Here is a 24,895-nt window from a genome sequence, read left to right on the forward strand (position 1 = left end):
ATAGTCTAATAAATTGACTGGTGAAATTTAACAACTTATTGGCTTTTGGCTGCATGCCTTGTAGCAACACCTTTGGCATGTGAGCGTAGTAGACAGTAGCAGCCCTGGCAGGTGTAAACAGAAAGGTTTGCTAAACTGTTTACACATAGAGGTTTTAACTGCACAGTTGTTTTTAAAGTGGTTAAAAAAACAAGTTAGATCCAGGATCTGCGTTCCTCAAGAGGACGGGCTCTTCTCATGGAAGATCTCTCCACCCCATTTTTATTATTATTATTATTTATTTATATAGCACCATCAATGTACATGGTGCTGTACAGAGTAAAACAGTAAATAGCAAGACTCTGCCACATAGGCTTACAATCTAATAAAATCATAGTAAAACAATAAGGAGGGGAAGAGAATGCCAACAGGTACAGGGAAGGGTAAGCAGGCACAGGGTAGGGAAAAACTAACAGTAGAAAGTAACAGTAGAAGTCTGCACAACATCAAGTTTTAAAAGCTTTAGGAAAAAGAAAAGTTTTTAGTTGAGCTTTAAAAGCTGTGGTTGAACTTGTAGTTCTCAAATGTTCTGGAAGAGCGTTCCAGGCGTAAGGGGCAGCAGACGAAAATGGACGAAGCCGAGCAAGGGAAGTAGAGGCCCTTGGGCAGGCGAGAAACATGGCATCAGAGGAGCGAAGAGCACGAGCGGGGCAATAGTGTGAGATGAGAGAGGAGAGATAGGAAGGAGCTAGACCGTGAAAAGCTTTGAAGGTTAACAGGAGAAGTTTATATTGGATTCTGAAGTGAATTGGAAGCCAATGAAGAGATTTCAGAAGCGGAGTAACATGGTCGGAGCGGCGTGCTAAGAAGATGATCTTTGCGGCAGAGTGGTGAACAGAAACCAACGGGCTGATGTGAGAAGAAGGAAGGCCAGAGAGAAGAAGGTTGCAGTAGTCCAACCGTGAAATAACCAGTGCATGAACAAGCGTCTTGGCAGAAGAGACAGACAAAAATGATCGAATCCTGGCAATATTATACAGGAAAAATCGACAAGATTTAGCTACTGCCTCAATATGAGGAATAAAGGAGAGCGAGGAGTCGAAGATAAAGCCAAGGCTACGAGCTTCCTTGACCGGAGTAAGCGTAACATCATTGACAGTAAGAGAGAATGAGAGATGAGGAGAAGGTTTAGGAGGAAAAACAAGCAATTCAGTCTTTGCCATGTTAAGCTTCAAGCGACGATGAAGCAGCCAAGCTGAGATATCTGAAAGACATGCCGAGATACGATCGTGAACATCAGGAGAAAGTTCCGGAGATGACAGATATAGTTGTGTATCATCGGCGTACAGATGATATTGGAGACCATGAGATTGAATAAGCTTGCCCAAGGGCAACATGTATAAGGAAAACAACAACGGGCCAAGCACCGAGCCTTGCGGAACCCCTACTGAAAGGGGAAAGGAGGAAGACGAGCTGCCATTAGTCAACACGCTGAAAGAGCGACCCGCTAGATAGGAGGCAAACCAGTTATAGACAGAGCCACAAAATCCAAGGTCATGAAGGGAATCTAAGAGAAGATCATGATCAACCGTGTCAAAGGCTGCAGTTAGATCAAGGAGAATAAGAACGGAATAATGGCCTTTAGACTTGGCAGTAAGGAGATCATTGGTGATCTTAGTAAGGGCTGTTTCGGTGGAATGCAGAGGACGGAATCCAGATTGAAATGGATCCAAAGCAGAGTTACTAGAAAGAAAGTCAAGACAGCGAGAGTAGACCGCACGCTCCAGGATCTTTGAAACAAACGGCAACAAAGAGACAGGTCGGTAGTTAGACAGAGATAGCCTATCAAGAGTAGGTTTCTTGAGAATGGGAGAGATTGTAGCATGTTTAAAAGCAGAAGGAAATGAACCAGAGGACAGAGAAAGATTAATAATATGTAGCAAGGAAGGGAGGATAGCAGGAATAAGATTAATAAAGACGCGAGAAGGAAGGGATCGCCCTCCACGACACACACCACACCTCACCCCATTCAGCAAGGTCTCCTGATTCTCTGTGGGGAGGATGGCTTGGGAAGGAGGGGCAGGGAAGTCCGCTTCTGCCAGTGCAGTTCATCCAGCGTAAATCTGAATCCAACTCTCCATGTTTTGGCAACTAAAAATGAATGAATAGCAAGATTATTGGGCTTGCATGTTTGGGGGCTGAAACAATGCCCAAATTGGCATGACCACATGCAGTGGGGGAGGAGCAGCCTTTCTGTGTCTTGAACAGAATTTTGGAAGGTGCTGAATTCAAGGTAAATAAATTTTAGTTCCGCTTCACTGGGAATAAAAAATAGGCCCTGTCTAAATGGGTCTTTGGGTTCAGTTTGGCTTCCTGATTCTTTCAATCCTGATCCTCATGTCCTGTGGCTTTCCTGGTTGCTATCTTTCCTTCTTTGTTCTGCTTCCCTGGTTAAGCCATTGCCCACCCAGAGTATTGCTTCCAGTTTTTCCTGCTTATCTGCTTCCTGCCTTGGTTCCTGGGCCTCCCTTCCTGCTGTGGTTGCTTTTCTGCATGGCTTTCCAGAACTCCCCATACCAGCCCTGAATCCCAGCCTTCCCTAAAGACCTGTCTTCATAATCCTATATATTCCTTGGATTAAAATGAATATAATGAAGTTTGATTCTATTCTTTGGGTCTCAATAGGAGCACTGGTTTTCTGTTCCATTTTGGATGTTAATTGACTTAACAATGCAAAGTTGAGTAAACTGTCACCAGGGACTGGTGGTTCAATTGCTTAATGAGGATGGCAAATTGATATCAGATGACAAAGAAAAGGCTGAAGTGCTCAATTCCTACTTTGCCTCAGTCTTTTCCCAAAAGCGGGTCTATGACCCCCCTGGAGAAAGTGAAGCAGAAGTTGAGGGGGCAGGATTGCAGTTTGAGATTGATAAACAAATGGTCAAAGAACACCTAATTTCCTTGAATGAGTTCAAATCTCCAGGGCCCGATGAACTGCATCCTAGAGTAATGAAGGAGCTAGCAGAAGAACTCTCAGAACCTTTGTCTATTATCTTTGCAAAATCATGGAAGACGGGTGAGGTGCCGAATGACTGGAGGAGGGCTAACATTGTCCCTATCTTCAAAAAGGAGGAACCTGGGAACTGCAGACCAGTCAGTCTGACATCCATCCCTGGGAAAATTCTGGAGCAGATTATAAAGAAGTCAATCTGTAAATACCTTGAAATTAGGGTGACCATATGACCGGATTTGTCCGGGTTTTTGATGACAAATCCGGGAGGGGGAAGGGAAATCCGGATTTTTCCAAGAGCAGCTCTAATGGGAATTAACTAAAATGCTTATAACTCCGTCATTTTTTAAGATAAAGACATGAAACTTGGCACCATGATTGCTCTTAACAAGGACTTTAGCTATGCCAAGTTTGAAACAGATCTGTCCATCCATTGAGTTTTAGGATTTTTTAAAAAGTTCAAAGTTTTAAAATTATTGTGTTTTAAAACTGCTGGAGCCATATCCTTTGAACTCAGGTTGTCAAACCTCCTCTTTGGGGTTTTGCATATTGAGCAGTTTCAGCCCTTGGCATTAAGGGGATCTCCAGTCTTTAGGTAAACTGCCACAACACCCACCCTAATGTTAGAGTAGAGAAACTTGTGACAATTATACACAAGCTTTTTAAAAAAATTGAAATTAAGAAAAGCCAGCCATCCGGCCGGCTAGTAGCAAACCCTGTTAACAACAACAGCAGCTTGCAATGAGTGAAGACACAGTCAGAAAAGATATTTGAGGGAAAGGGAGACTGTATCACACAAAGCATAGCAAAAGCTTCAAAGTACAGCAAAACCTACAAAAGTAGGAGTGAGTGAAGTTAATTTCAGATACATTGAATCTCTCACTGGTTCTTTATTTCAGTGATTTTAACATTAAGATGTTATGCAGAACAGATTTGTCTTAAATGTGTGTTGTAAAATCAGACATGTGACCAAGGCTATGTTCGGGTGGGCACGCCCCCTTGGTGCTGGACATGCCCCCTTGGGGGCCGACCATGTTGTCCTCCTTTTTGGTTTCCAAAATATGGTCGCCCTAGCTTTACTCTTACTATTTTTAACACATTGCCATTGTTTATTTGCTTGTGCGTGTCAAGGCTTCCATGTGCTTTTAAATGATATATATCCATTATATATAGGTCTGCTCAAAAGTATGACTCACTGAATTCAATGGGCTTACACCCATGTAAGCACGCATGTGAGAGAAATGGTCCCTCCTTCGCTTTCAATGTTGCAGTGGGCGGGGGGGAAGGAGTTGTTGGGTTGAACTTTTTGCAGATTTGCTTGGTTGGGTGCATAATGCGCCTCGGTCACACTGTGAACATGTGGTTTTTAAAATCCTTTCTTTCCTTTTGGAGGTGCAAGTTAACACATATTGACATTATCTCATGCTAAACCCTCTTTCTTTCCTTCCACTTTCCTTCCACTTTCTTCTCTTTCCCCCATGATCAGTTACAAAGACATCCACCCATACACACACACGCTAGTTAAGAGTCAAAACTTCTTTTGAGGTGCTGAAATTCACACACAGAGAGAAAAAATTCTGTGGCACACACAGAGACCTTGTTAAGAGTTAAAATTGCTCTTTGAGGTGCTGCACTTCTATCAAACTTCTTTTAAACACACACACACACTTTTCTATGCAACCCAGTGCACCTATACTTCCGCTATTGACTTTGAATATGTGATTATATGGAACTTTCTCACCTTTGTATGGTTTCCCCCAAATGAAGGGGAGGGGGGAAGACTGTTGGTGGGGGGTTGTGTGAGAGTTCTGGAGGGAACCGGATGGCTGGAGAGGCAAAGAAGGAGTTCCAAAGCCAATGAAATTTGCAGTTTGGAATGGGGTGGAATATCAGGGAAAAGGGAGGAAAGAAGAATAATTGGGGTATGGATCGCTTAGAAGGGAAAATAGAAGATAGGGCAAATTCCCTCTCCTTATCTGCTGACTTGTGAAGTGATGGGGAGCTCTGCTGAGCGTCTTCTCTGGGAAAGAAGGGGGAGAAAGAGGGAAGGAAAAGGGGGGCTCTTGTGAGCAGAAAGGGTGGAAGAGGACCTCTGCTGTTCCTCCTGCACCTGAGTAATTCGTGGATCTGGGTTGTTGTTTTTGTCCCTTTTCTTACAGGATTTAATAATCAAAATAAAACAAGTCTTTCTTTTAAGATTGCTCTGGGGAAAATGGATTTTGGGGGGAAGAAAGAGGACAATGGGCTCGTCTTCCTTTGCTGAAGTAAGGAAAAGATGTGTGTGGCGATACCCACCTTTCCGTCCCTTAGGTATGTCTGCATTTGTTTGTCTACTGAGTGCGGAACTGAGTGGGTGTGGCTGAGTGGGTGTGGCTGATGATGCAGTGAGAGTGGGGGAGGGAGGAGTATAAATAGGTTGGCTGAGAAGCTTGTGAGTTAGTGTTTGTTTAGTTTGGAGTGTTCAGTGGTGCGGAGAGTGAATGGAGATAAGATTTTAAGAGACTTAAGATTACTGTTTTGATTAGAACTAGTAGATTAAGCAGGTTAATTTGCATTTAAAGTAACTAAGATCTGTTAAAAACATTTTGTTTTGTTTTGTTACCTCAAACCACGTGTCTGCTTGGCTTTATCACCTGCTCTACAGTTACTGTCATAAACACCTTATAGATATATAACTTTCAGCTTATTAAATACACAGTAAAACCTTTCCAGATTCTAGCCTTTACCCTCTCATATGAGGAAAAGGTTGTGTTTTACCCTACCCTCAGGTTGTTCAAGTGTTAGTGCTTGACCTGAGAAGGGTATGCCAGGCAAGGCCTTCTGTATAAGGTCGGTGAGTTGATGGGGACATCTCTCTGGCTTTCACGGGTCCAGGTGAGCAACACAGCCAGAGGGCCTTTGCTGATTGGCTTAAACAAAAGAGTCATGCAGGCATACCTGCTTACACAATACTGGGTTTTCAATGTAAAAGGAATGGAATTCTTTATTTTCCTTTCCATTTGGCTTAAACAGGAAGGTTTAGAAATCAACATAAAGTATTTCATGGTGGGGGCTTCTCTGGTTGTTTACTTACTGCAAACAGAAAGCTAGCATAGCAGGGGCCAAAGGTTTAGCATAGTCCTCTATGATGTGTTGGTTTTTACTTGCAAGAAGGATTTTTTGGGTGGGTGGGTGGGTGAAATCTGAGACATGGGCACATGTGGAGATGATGCCTCAGTCTGTAATATTTTTGACCAGGAATAGGCAGCCTGGTGCCCTTCCCATGTTTTAAAGTACAACTCCCATAATTTCTGGCCATTGGCCATGTTGGCTGGGGCTAATGGGAATTGTAATCCAAAACCAGTCCTTCAAATGTTAATTTCAGATACACTGGATGTCTCACTTGTTCTTTATTTCAGTGATTTTAACATTAAGATATTATGTAGAACAGGTTTGTGTTAATTGTGAGCTGTGGAACCAGACATGTGACCAAGGCCACGCTCCCTTGGGAGCTGGGCATGTTGCAGTGGACACGCCTCCTTGAGCATTGGCTATGTGGTCCTCCTTTTTGGTTTCCAAAATATGGTCACCCTACTTGAAATCAATGCGGTGATCACTAGAAGCCAACATGGATTTGTCAGAAACAAGTCCTGTCAGACTAATTTGATCTCATTTTTTGATCGGGTAACCTCCTTTGTGGACTGGGGGAATGCTGTGGACGTCATATATCTTGACTTCAGCAAAGCTTTTGACAAAGTGCCCCATGATATTCTGATTAACAAACTAGTTAAAAGTGGGCTAGATGGAACAACTATTAGGTGGATCCACAGTTGGCTACAGAATCGGACTCAAAGAGTACTTAACAATGGAACCTTCTCAAACTGGGGAGAGGCAACGAGTGGGGTACTGCAGGGCTCAGTCCTGGGCCCAGTACTCTTCAACATTTTTATTAATGAATTGGACGAGGAGGTGCAGGGAACGCTGATCAGATTTGCAGATGACACAAAATTGGGTGGGATAGCTAATACCTTGGAAGACAGAAACAAACTTCAAAGTGATCTTGATAGGCTGGAGTGCTGGGCTGAAAACAACAGAATGAAATTTAATAGGGATAAATGCCAAGTTCTACATTTAGGAAATAGAAACCAAAGGCACAGTTACAAGATGGGGGATACTTGGCTCAGCAATACTACAAACGAGAAGGATCTTGGAATTGTTGTAGATCGCAAGCTGAATATGAGCCAACAGTGCAATATGGCTGCAAGAAAGGCAAATGCTATTTTGGGCTGCATTATTAGAAGTATAGCTTCCAAATCACGTGAGGTACTGGTTCCTCTGTATTCGGCCCTGGTTAGGCCTCATCTAGAGTATTGCGTCCAGTTCTGGGCTCCACAATTCAAGAAGGATGCAGACAAGCTGGAGCGTGTTCAGAGGAGGGCAACCAGGATGATCAGGTGTCTGGAAACAAAGCCCTATGATGAGAGACTGAAAGAACTGGGCATGTTTAGCCTGGAGAAGAGAAGATTGAGGGGAGACATGAGAGCACTCTTCAAATACTTAAAAGGTTGTCACACAGAGGAGGGCCAGGATCTCTTCTTGATCCTCCCAAAGTGCAGGACACAGAATAATGGGCTCAAGTTAAAGGAAGCCAGATTCCAGCTGGACATCACGAAAAACTTCCTGACTGTTAGAGCAGTACGACAATGGAATCAGTTGCCTGGCGAGGTTGTGGGCTCTCCCACACTAGAGGCCTTCAAGAGGCAGCTGGACAACCATCTGTCAGGGATATTTTAGGGTGGATTCCTGCATTGAGCAGGGGGTTGGACTCGATGGCCTTGTAGGCCCCTTCCAACTCTGCTATTCTATGATTCTATGATCTATGATTCTATGACTACTCTTGTGAATGGTCACTGTGCTTATTTTGCATACATTTAAGATCTAATTTAGTTGTCATAGACTGTACAATATGCATGTCATTACCATTTAAGTCAAACTTTCATTGTCCGTCTCCCCTCACACACACCCATATTTGTTTATTTGCATATTTATGTTAGGGACAATGTGAATTAAATGGCCATTGTGCACATTCACCACCACTTATGGAGAGTTCTCTGGCCATTATGCATAATCCTCAGAAGGCCTTGGGGAAGGCGCATATCTCGACTGCCTTTTGCACATTTCCCAAGCGTTATGTACAGAAAAATAACTTGTCCAAAAATCTAAGCACAAGGCAGAGGGGAGATCTGAGCTCTAAAACACAAAACCACTGTTTTGGACTCCCAATAAAGATGGTGCTGGAAGGCAGCCCTTTGCTTTGCAGTATGCCAGCCTCCAGTTAAAAATAAAATTAAAACATTTTAAAGAAATAAAATAAAAATCAGGAGAAGCAGGGAGCCTGATATGCACCAAGTAAATGTGCATGGCTGTATGGGAAACTCCAGGCTTAATAAATATTAGTAACGTTGTTTAAGGGTGATTCTAATGAAAAGCTCCTAGTGCTAACAGTAAAAAGACATCAGTTATCTATTCTGTCTCCACCCCTCCCAGCCAATTATTTTTGGGAGGGAGGGAAGGTGAAAGAAACAGTGCATAAATGTGGGAGAGTTACAAATGGAAAAAGACCATGTCATCTGCACCCTCCATAAAATTCCATGCATGAGGTGGTGCAGTTGCATGACAAATTAAGAAAGCAACTTGGTTGCTTCAGGGTTTGAGCTTTTCCAGGCTGTGAATTCTCAGTATAACAAACAAAACGTTTGTTACTAATTTGTGATAAGGCTATTGTGTTTCTCCCCTACTCAACCCGCAATGTTTTGTCACTGGTAAAATGCAATTCTTTCCCAGCTTGCGGAATGGGATTACACAAGTGTTAAAGGTGCCTACTGCATGTGACACCAGCACGGCAGGAATGAGTGATACCACACTGTGCCGTACCGATGCCATTTTGTGTCCTTTAATGTTTTTTAATTAAAAAACCAAATCTACAGAAGTCTGACCGTTCCCTTGCTCTACCAACAAAGCGTAGCTGTACCCACATCATCCTTTAAGATGTTGGAAACATAACCAAGTTTACTCACCACAATTTCATTTTGCTTGTAGTTGTATCCTAGTAACTTTCCTTTTCTAACGTTCTTTTAGATCTTAGAAGAGCATTTAGCACTCCAGTTCTGAAATCCTCGGATTAAAAATAAAAGTGGTGAACATCTGACCTGTGCAGTAAGGCTGTTTCCCCCTGCAGGAAATTTTCTCACCCATTATTTGTAGGTTTTCTTTCATTTTTCAATGTTCTTTTAGTTCTTAGAAGAATGTGTGGTCTTGCTCTTTAGTTCTGAAATCTTTTAAACTAAAAATAAAGGCAGTGAACATTTTACTCTGCAGGAAAGCTGTTTTCCCCCTGCAGAGAAACTTCCCATCCACCCCTTTTGTTGTGTGTAGACTGAGGACCAATGTACGAGTTCAGTGACAAACACAGTTCTGGTGACCCTGGTTGCCACTTCTTTGCAAAACCTTACTTTCAGGGCCAGCCCTGCCATCAGATAGAGTGGAGCAGCTGCCTCTGGTAGCAGATGCTTGGGAGGGGGGCAGTGTTTGAGGGCAGAGAAATGTGGTATCATGTGAGCTGAACCACCTAAGCTACTCTGCTGCTCTTAGGTGTAGTGGAAGAGTATGCCATCCTCTTGTCAGTCCAGGTGGCTTCTGTACATGGACTGTGTTGGTGGGGGAGAGGAATGCCGTCTTGTCCTTTGCCTCAGGCAACAAAATGTCTTGGGCCAGCGCTCCTTTCCTCGCCTGCCATTTTCCCCCAGCTGGGATTTCAGGGCCCAATTTGCTGCATCGTAAGAACATAAGAAGAGGATGCTGGCCTAGCTAGTCCATCATCCTATTCCCATAGCAGCCTGTGGGAAGCTCAATATGAGCTTGTGTTTCCTCAGTAACTGGGACTGTGGGGCATTCTGCTTTTGATACTGGAAGTAGCATATAGCCACCACGACTATAACCGTATCCTTGACAGCCTTATGAGGAGTGTGGTGTAACAGAAGGAAATGATGGGCAAGGAATGGTTAATCACCTTCTGCCCACTGGCTCTTTCTCCCTTGCGAAGGGTGTCCACCCCCCCCCACCTCACTTCTGTTTTTGCTGGAACTCCTAGCTCTTGTTTGTGTTTAGATCAGCTCTAGATATTGCATTATTCAGGCTTGCCAGACTATCCCACAACGGCTGAAACACTGTTGGGTCATGCTTTGACTGATCATCCAGAGAAGTTCTTCAGTACAAAGTATTTTACATGTCAGCAGCAGGTACATAGAGTGAGGAAACAGGTAGTGTACCTCTTAAGTAGGTACAATGGGAAGGCGGGCAATAATTCTGCAGCAACGTAGTACCACCGATTAAATCAAACCCAGAAAAAAAAACCTAATCAGATGCTAAATTAAATGAATGAAGCTCGTATGGTGTGTTCTTAAGGTCACTAGACTCAAGGGCTGGCTGCCTGCCAAGAGAGCAAACTCCAAAGGCACAAGCACTCAGCTGAGGAAATCCTTGCTGTTCCATGCGGAGGGGCGAGAAACTTAGCTACTGGCAGTACAGGCGGCCTCCAGGCTGATCCGAACTGCCTGGCTGGGCACAGAGGAGAATTAACATTTCAGGAATAGCTGGGCTACAAAACGTCTGGGGGCTTTAAACAACACTGGTTACGTCTTGGATTGCACCCAGAAGCGCATAAAATAAATGCTCGACAAACATCGTTATCATCTACCCGCTACCCACCCTTATTAGGGAAGCCACTTACGAATCGCCGAAAAAGAGGAAATGCATCACCAAACAAGAGGATATCATTTTGCATGTAATGTACTTATGCTCACTTATACGTATACATGTACATTTTGAAATAATTATAATTTAAATAGAAATATAGCAAATGGCGTAGAAGACTGTGGCCAGCTAACCTGTGTGCCTGCCTGTTCAGGCTGCTGTCCAGATGCTAAGTATTGATGGGCCACAGTTCTGATGGCTCTTTATCTTTAAAATGGAATTGTGCAGCCCTTTCAAATAGAAGTCAGTCCTTTGGCAGCCTTTCAAATAGAAGAATGTCCCCTGTAAAAGAGAACACGTGGCCACCCTACATCTTGTGGGGCAGCAGCCCACCACCACCTTCATTGTTAGGCACATTACTGTGTAGTAGTTGAGGTGCCAATTGAACATAGCAACTATGTCTCCTGCAGGACATGAAGGCACATGAGGTGGCCATCTCAATGAAGCTAAGCTGGTCTGAGCCTGGTCAGTGCTTGGAGGGGAAGACCACCTGGGAACCACATGTAGCTACCTTGAATTCCACAATGAAAGAAAGATGGGATATAAGTGGAATACATACATATCATCCTGCTGCTCCATCCCATTCTGAACCTGTGATATCAGTTCCAGTGGTCCCTGAGGAGCTGAATACACTCAGGCTGAAAGTGGGTAAAGGCTGTCATTTAGGGCAGGTGGATTCTCTGATCACATGTGATTATTTCTCAGAAGTGCCTATTTTTCTGGTTGACCCATTGGTTTGTTTGCATTTGTGTTGTACCCCGCCTCGATCCAGAGGGAGAGGCGGGTAACAAATAATAATAATAATAATAATAATAATAATAATAATAATAATAATAATAATAATAATTATGTATATCTCGCCAAAAGGTTCTATATATGAAGTGACTATTGGTATGAACAATTAAGTGGGCCTGTGCACTAATTATACATGCAATGGCTTACAAATCCCTTAGGAAGGAAGGAAGACAGCAGATGTTGTATAGTGGCTAAATATGGATCAGAAAGGCCCCAGTTCAAATCTTGCTTCTGACACAAATCTCTTAGGTGGCCTTAGACAAAACACTATTCTCTCAGCCTTAGCCAACACTATCTGTAATGTGGGGGGTTGTAATAGTACTGGCCTACCTTACAGGGCAGTTGTAAACATTTACTGAGACTGTGTACATAAACCTATTTGGAATGGGCTACATAAACCTAAGTATCATTAGTATTACTCTTGGACTTGCATTGATAACACTGCTATAGTTATTACGAAGTTTAAATAAACCAAAAGCACAACCCACACAGAACAAAAGCTCTCAAAATCCACGGGTATTGTTTTTCAGTTTTATCTTAACTATATCCAAGAGCAATTGTGAATTGTTCCTCCCCAACTGAAACTCTAGTCTAATAATGCTGCTTGGTAAAGCCTGGGCACCAGGGGAGGGGATCTACACTACTGCTTTAAAGCGCTTTAGAACAGTTTTGACAACTGTTGGGGCCCAGGACACACTGCATATACAGTTTTCAAAATGTTTTCAAAGTGCTTTAAAGCGCTTTGAAAGCAATAGTGTAGATCCCCCCCCCCCCCCCAGGTCAGTCTGAGGCGAGGACGGGCCTTGAGATATGTGTGATAAACTGCTGCCCTCATGTGACCCACTGTGGGGCCATGTGTGATAGAGTGTGATGTGGACAGCAGGTGTTGCTAGCTAAGGCACGTTGGGTAAAGAATATTAACATTATTGTGTCCACTGATTTACTAGGTGGACCTGAGGGATGCATAAAGAGCAGGGAGATAGCTGAATGCCATAAGATGAAAATAGGGTGGGGACAAAGTCTACTCATACAGACTGGGATGCATATGAATAGCCTCAGCGAAGACTTGGGAAAGCAACAAGGACGGGCTATTATTGGGAGCTTCCAGGCAACCCAACGGTCTTGGCTCTTGAAGCCCCATTGGCTTGGGGAGAGAAAGATAACACATATACAACGAGCCCGACACGTATCTGTTTCATGGGCACATTCTTCCCATTTCACTGCCAGTGTGTAAAAGGTCTTGAAAGCTATAGCTCCTGGCAGTCTCCCAGGCTGACAGATCTCATGGGGCTTTTTCAAGTGGAAAATAAACCCTTCGAAATGCACAGGCCCAAGGTGAAGCTCCGCTTGATGGCTTAACAACCTTAATTAAATGTGCTTGTTTCTAGGAAAAGCGAGTGCATGATACTTGAGTCCTTTCTCTTTATTCCTTTCTAGTTCTTTGACCACTTTCTTCCTGCCCTGCCCTTTTAAATGACACTTAAAGAGTATTGTGCTGGCCTGTCAGACATCTCCAGTATGTAGATGATCTGGAAAAGCCAGTTTCAAATATACAGGGATGTTGTGAACTGGGGTGCTTAGAGACATACAGCTATGAGGGTGACCTGGGGAATTTCTGAATATCTAATTGTCTGACCATCTGCCTCTAACCATCTCACACAAGAGTCAGTGAGGGAGTGCAAGAAGGAACCGCACATTAACATCTCACTCCTATGCATGCCTAATTAGAAGTAAGTCCTATTGAGTTCAATACTATTTGCTCCCAGGAAAATGGATATAGGATTTCAGCCTTAGGGCACAAGCCCACCCAAGTGAATCATTTTCCTGACACAGAGAAGCATGCACTGAATGAGGTAAAAAGAGTGCCCCGCTCTTTAAGGTTGAATCATGCCTTAAGATGCTATAAGGGGTGAAACAGACAGAGGGCTCCTAGTGCGAACCATCAAGCAGGCATTGTGTTTTTTCTTCCTTAACAGATTTTCCACAGTAAGAAAAAAGATGGAAAAAGCAGTGGGAAAACATGGAAGGATATGGGTGGAAGACCTCGTCATCTGGACACCTCCACCATAAAATCCCATGGATGAGGCAGATTGATGAACAGATTGCCTAGGAGGCAAAAGCTCCTACAGTTCAAAGCAGTACCTAAGGGGCAGGAAACCTGGTGTTGTCTAAATATTTTGGACTACAATTCCCATAAACCTCAGCCTGCATGGTCAGGGACCAGCTGTAGCTGCCTCTTCCCCATTTTCAATCCCTTGTGCCATTATTAAGTGCTGTGCTGGGTCTTCTCTTTCCTTTAGCCCTGACTCATCAACTCTCAGTGCTAACATCAGAATGCCTCTCCTGGTCTGAACCTGTCCAGACGCTACAATCACCGTCAGAGGCCTTCCTCTGAGTGCTTCTTTCAAGGGAGGCTCAGAAGGTGGCAACAAGGGAGGAGGCCTTTTCAGTGGTGGCTCCCCCACACCCAATTATAGAATGTTCTCCCCACTGAGGTCTGCCTGGTGCCAACCCTATCCTCTTTTCAGCGCCAGGTTAAGACTGTGCTCTACTCCCAGGCATTTGCTGACATACGATGTGGCATTTATGACGGTTGTTTCTAGCAGGTCCAGTATCGTACTGTAAATGTTTTAGCTGTTTAAATCCTTTTAAATTTTGTACATTAGGGATTTTATATTCTGCTTTTATTATCTTGTATTGTGATGTGTATTTTTTTTTTTTTTTTTTTTTGTAAACCGCCGAGTGAGCCTTGGCTATTGGGTGGTATAGAAATGAAATAAATGAAATGAAAGTATCTAACCACACAATGAGCTCATCTTCGGAGGCCCTTCTCTGGGTGCTCCCACCAAGTGAGGTGTGGTAGGTGGCTACTGGGGGAAAAGTATTTTCAGTGGTGTTGTCTCGGCTGTAGAATGCTCACCTAGTGCCTCACCTGGGGGGGACGTCTTCATGGCACTGCTTCAGCCCTGTGTTCGCTTAAAACCCTGTGGCATCGCTGCTGTGAGGTGGGAATAGTTAATCCCCACAGTAGGAGGGATTGTGGGCTTCCCAGGGGGCATTTGGCTCCCTGAGCCCTTCCCCTGCCCTCTGCCCAGCCTTCCTATGCTCTTCTGGCGACCTATCAGCAGTCTCCATCGACTCTGGAACACCCCCAGCCAGAAGCCAAAGCAAGGTCACTACCAGCAGATGAGGAAATATGGTGGTGACCTCATGGCAAAGCAAAAAGTCAAGGTAAGTCTCCGACTTTTTAAATTCGCAGCTTCCGGGAAAAGCCTCACGGTGGCTGTGAGTTGGCAGTTGTGTCGTATAACTGACCCGGTGCCACGGCACAGCCACCACAGGGTAAATAGGGTGTATAGACAGCCCCGTGGTGCCTATTTTGTGGACTTTTCAGTGCCAGGTGAACACTTTAAAAAAATTCTTAAGACCTTTTAAACTAGGGGTGGGGAACCCCTTTCAGCCTGAGGGCTAAATTCAATTTTGGAAAAGTTCTTAGATTCGCGTTGCAGTGCTGAGCAGAGCCAAAAGTGCATAGCCAGGACAATAAGCTTGAGAATTCTTCTATAGGTGTGGGCAAATTCGGAGGGTCATTGGGTCTATTGCACTCCTACCTCCTGCCATACAATGCCAAATTGGCCTCCAAAATTCAGTTGTGTGAGGTTGAAGCAGCAGCTGTTTTTCCTTGGAAAACAAGGCACATGTGACGTGTGCACCGTGGCAGGATCTACACTAGTGCTTTAAAATGGTTTATAACAGTAGTGACAACTGTTCGGGCCCAGAACACACTGCATATACAGTTTTCAAACTGTTTTCAAAGTGCCATATCCTGCTTGGTGTAGATCTGGCCCTCGTTTGGAAGCAAAATTACATTCTTGGGAGGTTTCCAGGAGCACAATTCTGCTTCAAGTGTTCCATCCATCTTTTTTTTAAAAAAAAAAAAAACAACCCATTGCTTTCTTTGCTGCTGCCATGGCAAATTCACCAGAAAGTCCAGTTAAGGCCACCAAAAAGGCCAAGGGGCGTGCGCATGCTTTGCTGCTAGGTGCCTGAGTGATGGCAGTGTCCCTGGGTATAGGTCATCAATTCTCTCTCTTACTAGTGAGCAGGCTGAGACTACTTTTCTCAGACAAGGATTTGGCCTCAGTTATCCATGGCTTGGTAACAAAAGTACAAAAATAATTGCGGGGTGGGGAGAAAAGGGCCCAGGGAAACCCCCAAACAACCCACTGAGTAGCCAAGGAATACTGATGGAAGGGAATGGAAAACCGGGTGGGAAGGGCAATGGAATGGAATATTGTGGAGAAGGACATGGCTGGCTAACTGAAATACTACACCCTGCAACTTGTTTCCACTTGATTCTTCTATTCTGACTCAGCTGCATTGGATGCCTATAAACTTACAGACCCAATTAAAAGTGCTGGTTGGTTATTACCTTTAAAGGTGGCCTAAGGGCCTGCGTACTGTAATAGGTATTCTTAGATCTGTAAGGAAGGTGCTTCTCTGTACCTCATTTTTACAGAAGTTATGTCTGTGAAAGCATGGGAATATAGCTACTCAATGGCAGCATCCACAGGGTGGAACATCTTGCTTGCGAGAGTGCATTTAGCCCCCTCTTCGTTGGCATTTCAACTGCTGCTTAAAACCTGGTTCTTCAGGTAGGCATTTAGTGTTGGCGCTGAAGGTGATTGGAACCAGTTTCTGTTTCTACCATGCAGTTATGGATGTGTTTGTGGATGTTTTTATGATTGTCTTTTAACAGCTGCTGTTAGTGTTAGTATTATTCTCGTGATTGTATTGGCATTTAAAAGTTTTACATTTGCTTTGGGTGCTATTTTGGCAGTAAAGGACACAGTTTAGAAATTTTAGAAATAAGTACCAATTATATTAATGAAAATAACTTGTTCTGTGTAAATCTTTGGTTGCAAAACAGGCATGCCTACACAAGAAAAAGCTAACATTTCTTTTCTAAAGTGAAGAGACATTTCCAAAGTGTCAAATGCCTAATCGCCTCTCTGGATTCAGAGTAAAAACAAAATCCCCTTGGGTTTCGGCCATTTCAAATAAAGTGATGTATTTTAGATTGAGGAGAAAGCAAAACAAACAAACAAACCTGGAACAGGGAAATTCTGTTCCATGGAGATTCAGTTGCTCTTCTAGAAACAATCTTTATTTCCTTTGTAGGTAGTCAGTGGTTGCAGATGCTTTAAGGCAGCCTTCCCCAGCCTGATGCCCTCTTAATGTTTTGGACTACAACTACCAGCATTCCTGGCCATTGGCCATGCTGGCTGCATCTGGTGGAAGTCAAGGTCCAAAACTGTTTTAAAGAAACAAAGGGGCTGCTGCAATAAATTATTGCAGTGTGGCACACTCCTGTTCAGGATTTCAGCTCATTCATCATGCCTTCTTCCAGGACAACCCATTCCAGCGCCCTGCCCAGTCAGCCAGCATTCTGTGGCCACTGAGCATGCTCAATCCTTATTGGGGATTTTCTGAAGCCCCCCTCCAGAGTATTTTTCGTAACTATTTTTGTACTTCTGCAAAGCTTGAGGTTCCCCCCAAGCCTGCTAATATCTCCCTCTTGTGTGCGGATGGTGTTATAGGCCCACTCGAAGTGTAGGTTCAATATTAGTCTGTGGGGTAGCTAAGGGTGTGAATGATATGTGAGCGAATCTTCAAAAGGATTAGAAGGACACTTTATGTTCCTCTCACTTCCGCTCTTCCAATTGTTCCCTGTGCAGTGCTTACTCAGAACTAAGTTCCATTGCGCTCCATGGGGCTTATTCCCTAATTATCCATTGATGGAGTGGAAGTGGCACAAATGGGAAAACTCCTTCATTATCTCCAGTCAGAGATGACATGGGGATTCCTCTCGACCCCCCATCACCACCACTAGGAGTCGAGGCTTCAGGAGGCCAGGGACAGAGCCTGCAGAGGGTGCTCAATCCTCCACTGGCCGGATTGGCCCCAGCACTCCTACATAGATAGACCCATTAAAGTGAATGGGCCTAGTTTATGTAGGTCTACCATTGGGTACTACCCAATGGGCCCACAGACCAGGGATTGCCCTCCCATGCTGTAGGACATGTGTTTAGGATTGTGCTATCTGCCATCCATGTTGTAGACTGTATTATTACAGAATAAAGGTGATTATTCTATTGGCCATGCTGGCTGGGGATTATGAGAATTGTAGTCCAACATATCTGGAGGGCACCAAGTTGGGAAAGGCTCCATTGACACTTTGGTGAGGCTGCCTCTTTCCTGAATTTGAAGACTTTCATGTTGCTTGAGCACACATGCATGTATTTCTTCCCCCTGGAACCCACAATTGGAGGAATAGAGGGATTATAAAAGGCCATGTATAAAGCAGTCTGCCTGAGCTTTTGTTGACTTTCTCCACTTGCCTCTGAGGCTCCACTCTTGATGCAATACACTGTCCAACTCTGCCTCTGACAAGGCAACTAACGGCTTGGGACCACAATACCTGATGGAATGAACCTACCTGCACACTAAGCTCAACATCTAAGGTCCTCTTCTGGGTGCCTATTCTGAGGAAAGCTTGGAGGATGGTAACAAGGGAGAGGGCCTTTTCAGTGGTGGGCCCCCAATTATGGAATGATCTCCCAGACGACGCCTGCCTGGCACCAACATTGTTATCTTTTCTCTTCTCCCAGGCATTTAACAGCATATGTTGCATTTTAATTGACCCCAGATCTATCTTTAGGTCTGGCTGAGAGTTCAAAGTTGTTTATAAATGGATGTTGTCTTTGTATTTGTCTGCTTTTATGTTTTTAAGTTTTGTATATCAATTTTTAATGTTTTAATGTTTTGTAAACTGCCCAGAGAGCTTCAGTTATGGGGCAGTAAGTATAGGAATATAAATAATAACAACAACATGAATAGGTTATGTGTTATTCAGCAATTTTTTTTGTTTCGTGTCTTTTGGACTCCACAATGCCTTTTCAATAAGGGTTTGTCTAACTTGCGCAATTGTTGGAGATGTAATGCATCTAATGCTTCTTTAACTCACATGTTTCGCCAATGCCCCATAGTTGCCCCTTTTTGAGAGGAGGTAGTAATAAGGATGAACTGTGTACTGAAACAATCTATAACATGGAACAATGTGCCTGTCCTCCTAAATTACCTACCAGCTCCTTGGAAGTTCACACATGGCCGGCGCAGATGGCTCTTCAGAGCCCTAATGACAGCCAAAAGACTTATCCTATCACATTGGCAGGACAAATCCACACCTCCCATAATGCAATGGATCGAGGACTTTATAACATTATCAACTTTTGAATGGGTGTTATATAGATGCAACTTGCAGGTGGATAAATATACGGATATCTGGTCTGCTTTTCTTGAAACTTTTGTATAACTGTATAAACTACTTTTTATACTGTATTTTGTATTTGTGTTTTTAGATTGTTGGTTGTTTTATTATGTTCTTTCGTGGTTTTAATTTTTGTGAACCACCCAGAGAGCTTTGGCTATTGGGTGGTATAAAAATGTAATAAATAAATAACTCCCCCCACTTTTTTTTTTAATGAACAGTACATATGATGGAAAATGACTATAATCTTATATACGTAATATATGGTGGTGGTGTTTTTCGTTTTTACGATGTATTCGCTGTTCTGTTTTGTTGATATTCACAATAAAAGCAAAAATGAATAACAAATATCTTAAAATAAAAATTAAAACAATCCTAAAACAAACACCTTAAAAACACCATTACAAAAACACAACAATAAAAGAATAAAAACAGCACCCAACCTAATTAGCGTACATACCAAAGGCCAGCCTGAATAAAGATGTCTCTGCCTGCCAGTGGAAAGACAATAGAGATGGAGACAACCTAGCCTCCTTCAGTAGGGAGTTCCAGAGCTAGGGGGCAGTCACCGAGGAGGCCCTCTCTTGGTATTATTATTTATTTAAGATGCTATATAGCACTTAGCACGCTGTGAGCAAGCCCTTGGCCATGAGCATGTACAAAGTGCCCCGCCTACTGATTTACTAGAGTTGGCCCATGGGACTAAGGGCTTTGTGGTCACGGTGTTCGACTTTCCAATGGGGTTAAGACTTCATATTTGTCTTTTTATAATTCTTCAGTAACGCCATCAAGCGCTGGTTGCTTGAGGCTCATCCAGACAGGCTCCCAAGTGGCTGGAATGCTTGAAAGTAGGGGTGTGCACGGACCCCCCGCTCCGCTTCTCTTCCAGATCCGCGATTTGCGGATCGGGCCGCTTCGCTCTGCCCCCGCTCCGCCTATGTCCGCTCTGCTCCGCTGCGGAGCTCCGGATCCGAGCTCCATTTCCCCCCCCCCCATAGGCTTGCATTAAACTAAAAAAGTATACAACTTTTTTTCTGTTAAAGTTTGAAACCTCAAGTTTGGCACCATGACACCTCATGGATGTATACACACGCACGCCAAGACTCAAGGCAATCCCATCATCCCCTGATTTTTTGGGGAATTTATGAAAACCGGGCACCCCATTCACACCCCTTTTGATAACTCCGTCAATTTGCACGTCAGAAACCTCAAACTCGCCACCATGACAGCTTATCCAGGGATACACATGCACACCAAGATTCAAGGTAGTCCCATCATCCCCTGATTTTTGGGGAATTTATGAAAATCGGACACCCCATTTGCAGACATGGGCTGTTCTCCGATGGATTGACAGATAAAAAAAATTGAAGCAGGCACCCCCACAGATGCCACCCCAATACTAATTATAATATGTATAAGAATATAATACTAATAATAATAATAATATGTATGAGAATATTACTAATACTATATGTAGGGAAATGGGACAAGAAGTGTGTATGCTTTGCCCAAACAAGATTTGAAATGCTCAATCTGTGGCTGTTGCACTTCACAAACAGTGCACACAGCACACTCACACAATAACACAGTCACACACACAGTCCAAGTAACAGAGAGAAGAAATAGAGAATATTTTTTTTAGTATTCTTTTGTATTTAGAAGAAAGAAGGAAGATGAAACACAGTCAGGCTTTAAGAGAGGGAGGGGGGAACCAACCAAACAAACAAACACTCCAAAATTTAAAAATAAAGTTTATATTAAATCAAAGTAAGGGAAAAACACAGAGCAAACTAAGCAAAAAGTCAGAAAGAAGCAAACAAACACACACACACGCCAAGCTAAATCTAATCTATCTCCAAACACAGCAGCAGCACCTAACTAACTCCTCTCCCCACGAACGCAAAACCCACAAGACGCTGAGAGCTCAAAGCTCTGAGGGTGCCTCTGCCTTAGTCCCCCCCTAAAACGCTGGGATTGGAGGATGCTTCATGAGGTGATCAATTCTCATCAGGATTGGGAGTTGAATGTGCCTGTCATCGCTTCAAAATTTAAAAAAAACCCACCGGTTTACCCGCTGTCCCTGTTTGTTTACCCGACTTTTCCAAAAATTCTAGCAAGCGAACCGCAGCACGCAGAGAGCTGAGAGTAGGCTCAAAATGACCCCCATCCATGACTCTCTAAGCACAATAAGTTTCAGAAATATAGCTTAAAAAACATCACAGTTATCCCCGATTCTTTTCTGCAATGCAATCCTATGGGCGAAATTTTTCAAAATGGCGATCGGATCGCTCCGCGTAAAGAGAAGCGCTCCGCCAATGGCCGCTTCTCTTCGCCTTGCTTCTACGGGTCCCCGGTTCGCTTCTACTCTGCCTCTGGGCAAGGCGGAGCAGGCCAATTCGCTTCTGATTCGCCGCTTCTAATCGGAGTGGAGCACATCCCTACTTGAAAGTGAGGGGCCCATTGCAATGTCATCATTGCCTACACTGGAGAGGTTGTGTGTAGCCGGCGAGCTGATATAACTGGCTTATGGTTCCATTTCTTATACCACCTTCTTATTTAACAAATGCAAAAGGCTGTGAGTACGGAGGGCCAGGTTTGCCTGACAAGGGTGGTATTCAGGGATAGTCCCCATGAAGTATGTGCTGCATACTTCCAGGGACTGTGGGCTGTTATTACATACATGGAGTCCAGCCAAAGGCATAGCACACTGCACAGGAGGGCACAGGAGGGCATAGCGCAGAGTCACACAAATTGAAAGAGGACAGAAGAGCTTGTCCTTTTCTCCCCCAAGGAAGGTGGTTTTTTACAGTCCAGTCTCCCACGGAAAGCCACAATCAACCGCACAGCTCCAACCCCCCAGTCAGCCCAGCGCCTCCCTTATTCCCATGGTGAACATGACGTTTTAAAATGCTTTTGTGCTTCAAACTCTACTGCTTCAGGAAGAAAGGGCACCGCGCGCCACCGATCAAAACGCATTGTGCCGCTATTGCACCTTTCCCTCCTTAATGGATTTGTTGTAGAAAGCAAAAAGACAGAAGAAGCAGCGGGCTGGGAAGACTCGGGAGGGTCACAAATGGACCAAGTCCCCTTATACAAATCTATGGCGTGACCACACATGGAATACTGTGTACAGTTCTGGTCATCGCACCTAAAAGAAGATATTATAGAGCTGGAAAAAGTGCAGAAAAAGGCAACTAAAATGATTAAGGGGCTGGAGCATCTCCCCTATGAGGAAAGGTTACATCAACTGGGATTGTTTAGCTTGGAAAAAAGGAGGCTAAGGGGAAACATGATAGAGGTGTACAAAATTATGCATGGTATGGAGAATGTGGATAGGGAGATATTTTTTCTCCCTTTCTCAAAATACTAGAAGCCAGGGTCATCCCATGAAGCTGATTGGTGGGAGATTCAGGACAGATAAAAGGAAGTACTTCTTCACACAGCACAAACTATGGAATTCACTACCACAAGATGATGGATAAGGGGGTTGTATAAATTCCTGGAGGAGACGGACATCATCAATGGCTACTAGTCTTGATGGCTATATGCTACCTCCATTATCAGAAGCAGTATGGCTCTGGACAACAGTTGTGGGGAACATGGGAGGGAGGGTGCTGTTGCACTCGTGTCCTGCTTGTTGGTCCCTGGCCGATGGCTGGTCGGCCACTGTGTGAACAGAGTGCTGGACTAGATGGACCCTTGGTCTGATCCAGCAGGGCTCTTCTTATGTTCTTATGATAATGCAGTCGGGACCCCCAATAAAATTCCACAAATGAGGCAGGGCAATGATGGGATAAAAACCTTGTCTGGAAGCACCTTTAGTGTACGTCTGCAGCCAGAACAGTTATATGTGACATCCCCCCACTCCGGTATATGGTCTTGGCTGTTTCCTGGCTGAGAGGAAGTGATGACAAAGTATTGATGAGCTTAGCAGTTTTCCATCTCTGTGGTTAAAAGAAAAAGGAAAAAAAAAAAGGTGGACCAACTCATCCTCCAGCCTGCTTTGTGAGTCAGAGGGTGTCTTCATTGTCGTTTCAGTGGGAAAGCATTTTTCGGAATCCCTCTGCTTAACTCCCTGGGTGAGCTGGCCTGTCACTTATCATGACAGGGCTTGTGAAGTGGTAATTAAATTGTGCAATGGGTCTGAGTAGCTCTGATGGGGATGTTCTAGCAAAGCAGGCAGGTGGACAGGCAAGGCGGAGTTCCCCGAGCTTTCTCTTCCCCCGCCCGAATGAGAAGGGAAAGCGAGCGCATGACACGAAAGGCAATTACTGCATTAACTGGGCACCTGCTGCTGCCGTTCTTCTAGGGCTGTTAAACGTGTAAGCAGATCACGATGGACTGAGCTGAGAATACCCATCAGGGACACTGGAACTAGGGAGAAGCCACAACTTGGCCGGAAGGTTGTGGCTCAAGCTACACTGTGACTGGGTCATCTATGGTCATGATCCCAAAATAGTTCCAGTTTACTGACAGTCATAAAGGCTGGGGTGAGTGAGCACAAACAAAAAGATCCATTCAGGTCGGCAGGTGTGGCCATTCCCTAAGGTACTCCCAGTAGTTGAAGTGTGTGCATAAATGTATATTTCAGCTCGCATGCAAGAAATTGTGCCACGCTTTATGGTTGGCAGGATAACTAGACCCCTCCAACTTTCTATCTAGGGAAGCCCACTAGAAAGATGTCTCGAATTGGACCCAGGAGAGATCTGGCTTCACATCCTAGATTGTCTAACTACTTCAATTGACTATCCTGGGAAAATCCCGGCTTCTCATTTTTATTTTTTGTTTATTTTATTTTTTATTGTGCAGGTACATGGTCTAAGAGAAGACACAAAGTGGAATGACAAGACATTGTCTGGATCTACACTTCTGCTTTATAGCGGTATTGAAGTGCACTGATAACTGTTGGGGCACAATCCACTTTCCATATACCGCTATCAAAGCATTATTTCCTGCTTTTTATTCCACATTCGTAATTATTTGACACAAGGTGTAGATCTGGCCTTTGTTGAAGGAGAGCACCAGCTTGCCTCCATTTTGCCCCCATAGTCCCATTCTTGTCTTTCAGTCTCTACCTCCTCTGTGATGACAGAGGTGTACAAAATGATGCATGGTGTGGAGAAGGTGGACAGGGAGACATTTTTCTTCCTCTCTCAAAATACTAGAACCAGGGGACATCCCATGAAGCTGATTGGTGGGAGATCCAGGACAGATAAAAGGAGGTCCTTCTTCAGCGCATAGTTATATTATGGAACTCACTACCACAGGATGTAGTGATGGCCACTAATTTGGATGGCTTTAAAAGGGGGTTGGATAAATTCCTGGAGGTGAAGGCTATCAATGGCTACTAGACTTGAAGGTTGTGTGCTCTCTTCAGTATTTGAGGCAGTGAGCCTGTGTGCACCAGTTGCTGGGGAACATGGCTGGGAGGGTGCTGTTGCACTATATCCTGCTTTGTTGGTCCCTAGTCGACAGCTGGTTGGCCACCATATGAACAGAGTGCTGGACTAGATGGACCCTTGGTCTGATCCAGCATGGTGCTTCTTATGTTCTTATGATGGCTAATTGGCAAAGGCTAGCGATCCAGGGCAGGACAGGATAGCCAAGTGGCCTATTTTACAGAGGACAGTCTTCTACAAGGTGGGCTATCAGAGGACAGTCCTCTATTTCAAGGGGTCCTCGGTTTGAAAGGCCCTCTACTTGTCCAGCCCAAGCTTGACTTAAAGAACAATAACAGGAAGGGAAAGCCTTGAAGTTGCCACTCAACAGTGAGCCCCTGGGCAGTAGACTGAGCAGGCACACAGGACACCTGGGTCACTTGCACTGGTGGGAGCTCTTGCTTGATCTGTTTAAATCAAAGCAATTATTTCTGAATTTGCATCAATACATATAGATTAGCATATTCAAATATTATGCAAATGGACACCCTCTTTTTGTCCTCCTTTTCAGTAGTGCATTTCTTCTCTTTTGGCAATATCTCCGTGGCCACC

The 24,895-nt window shown here is 44.1% G+C and overlaps 1 long non-coding RNA gene across 1 annotated transcript in view; it reads right to left on the bottom strand.

Moving 5' to 3' along the window:
* Nucleotides 1-2,014: 2,014 nt before the first annotated feature.
* Nucleotides 2,015-24,895, bottom strand: part of LOC134401425 (uncharacterized) — a 31,392-nt gene continuing 8,511 nt past the window's right edge. Inside the window, exons 2-3 of the long non-coding RNA XR_010025655.1 lie at nt 9,046-9,311; nt 2,015-2,130 (exon numbers count right to left, since the gene is read on the bottom strand). This is a non-coding gene — a long non-coding RNA (uncharacterized LOC134401425). The remainder of the gene's footprint in view (nt 2,131-9,045; nt 9,312-24,895) is intronic.

This window comes from Elgaria multicarinata, chromosome 7, assembly GCF_023053635.1.
Source record: "Elgaria multicarinata webbii isolate HBS135686 ecotype San Diego chromosome 7, rElgMul1.1.pri, whole genome shotgun sequence".
Lineage (NCBI taxonomy): Eukaryota > Metazoa > Chordata > Lepidosauria > Squamata > Anguidae > Elgaria > Elgaria multicarinata.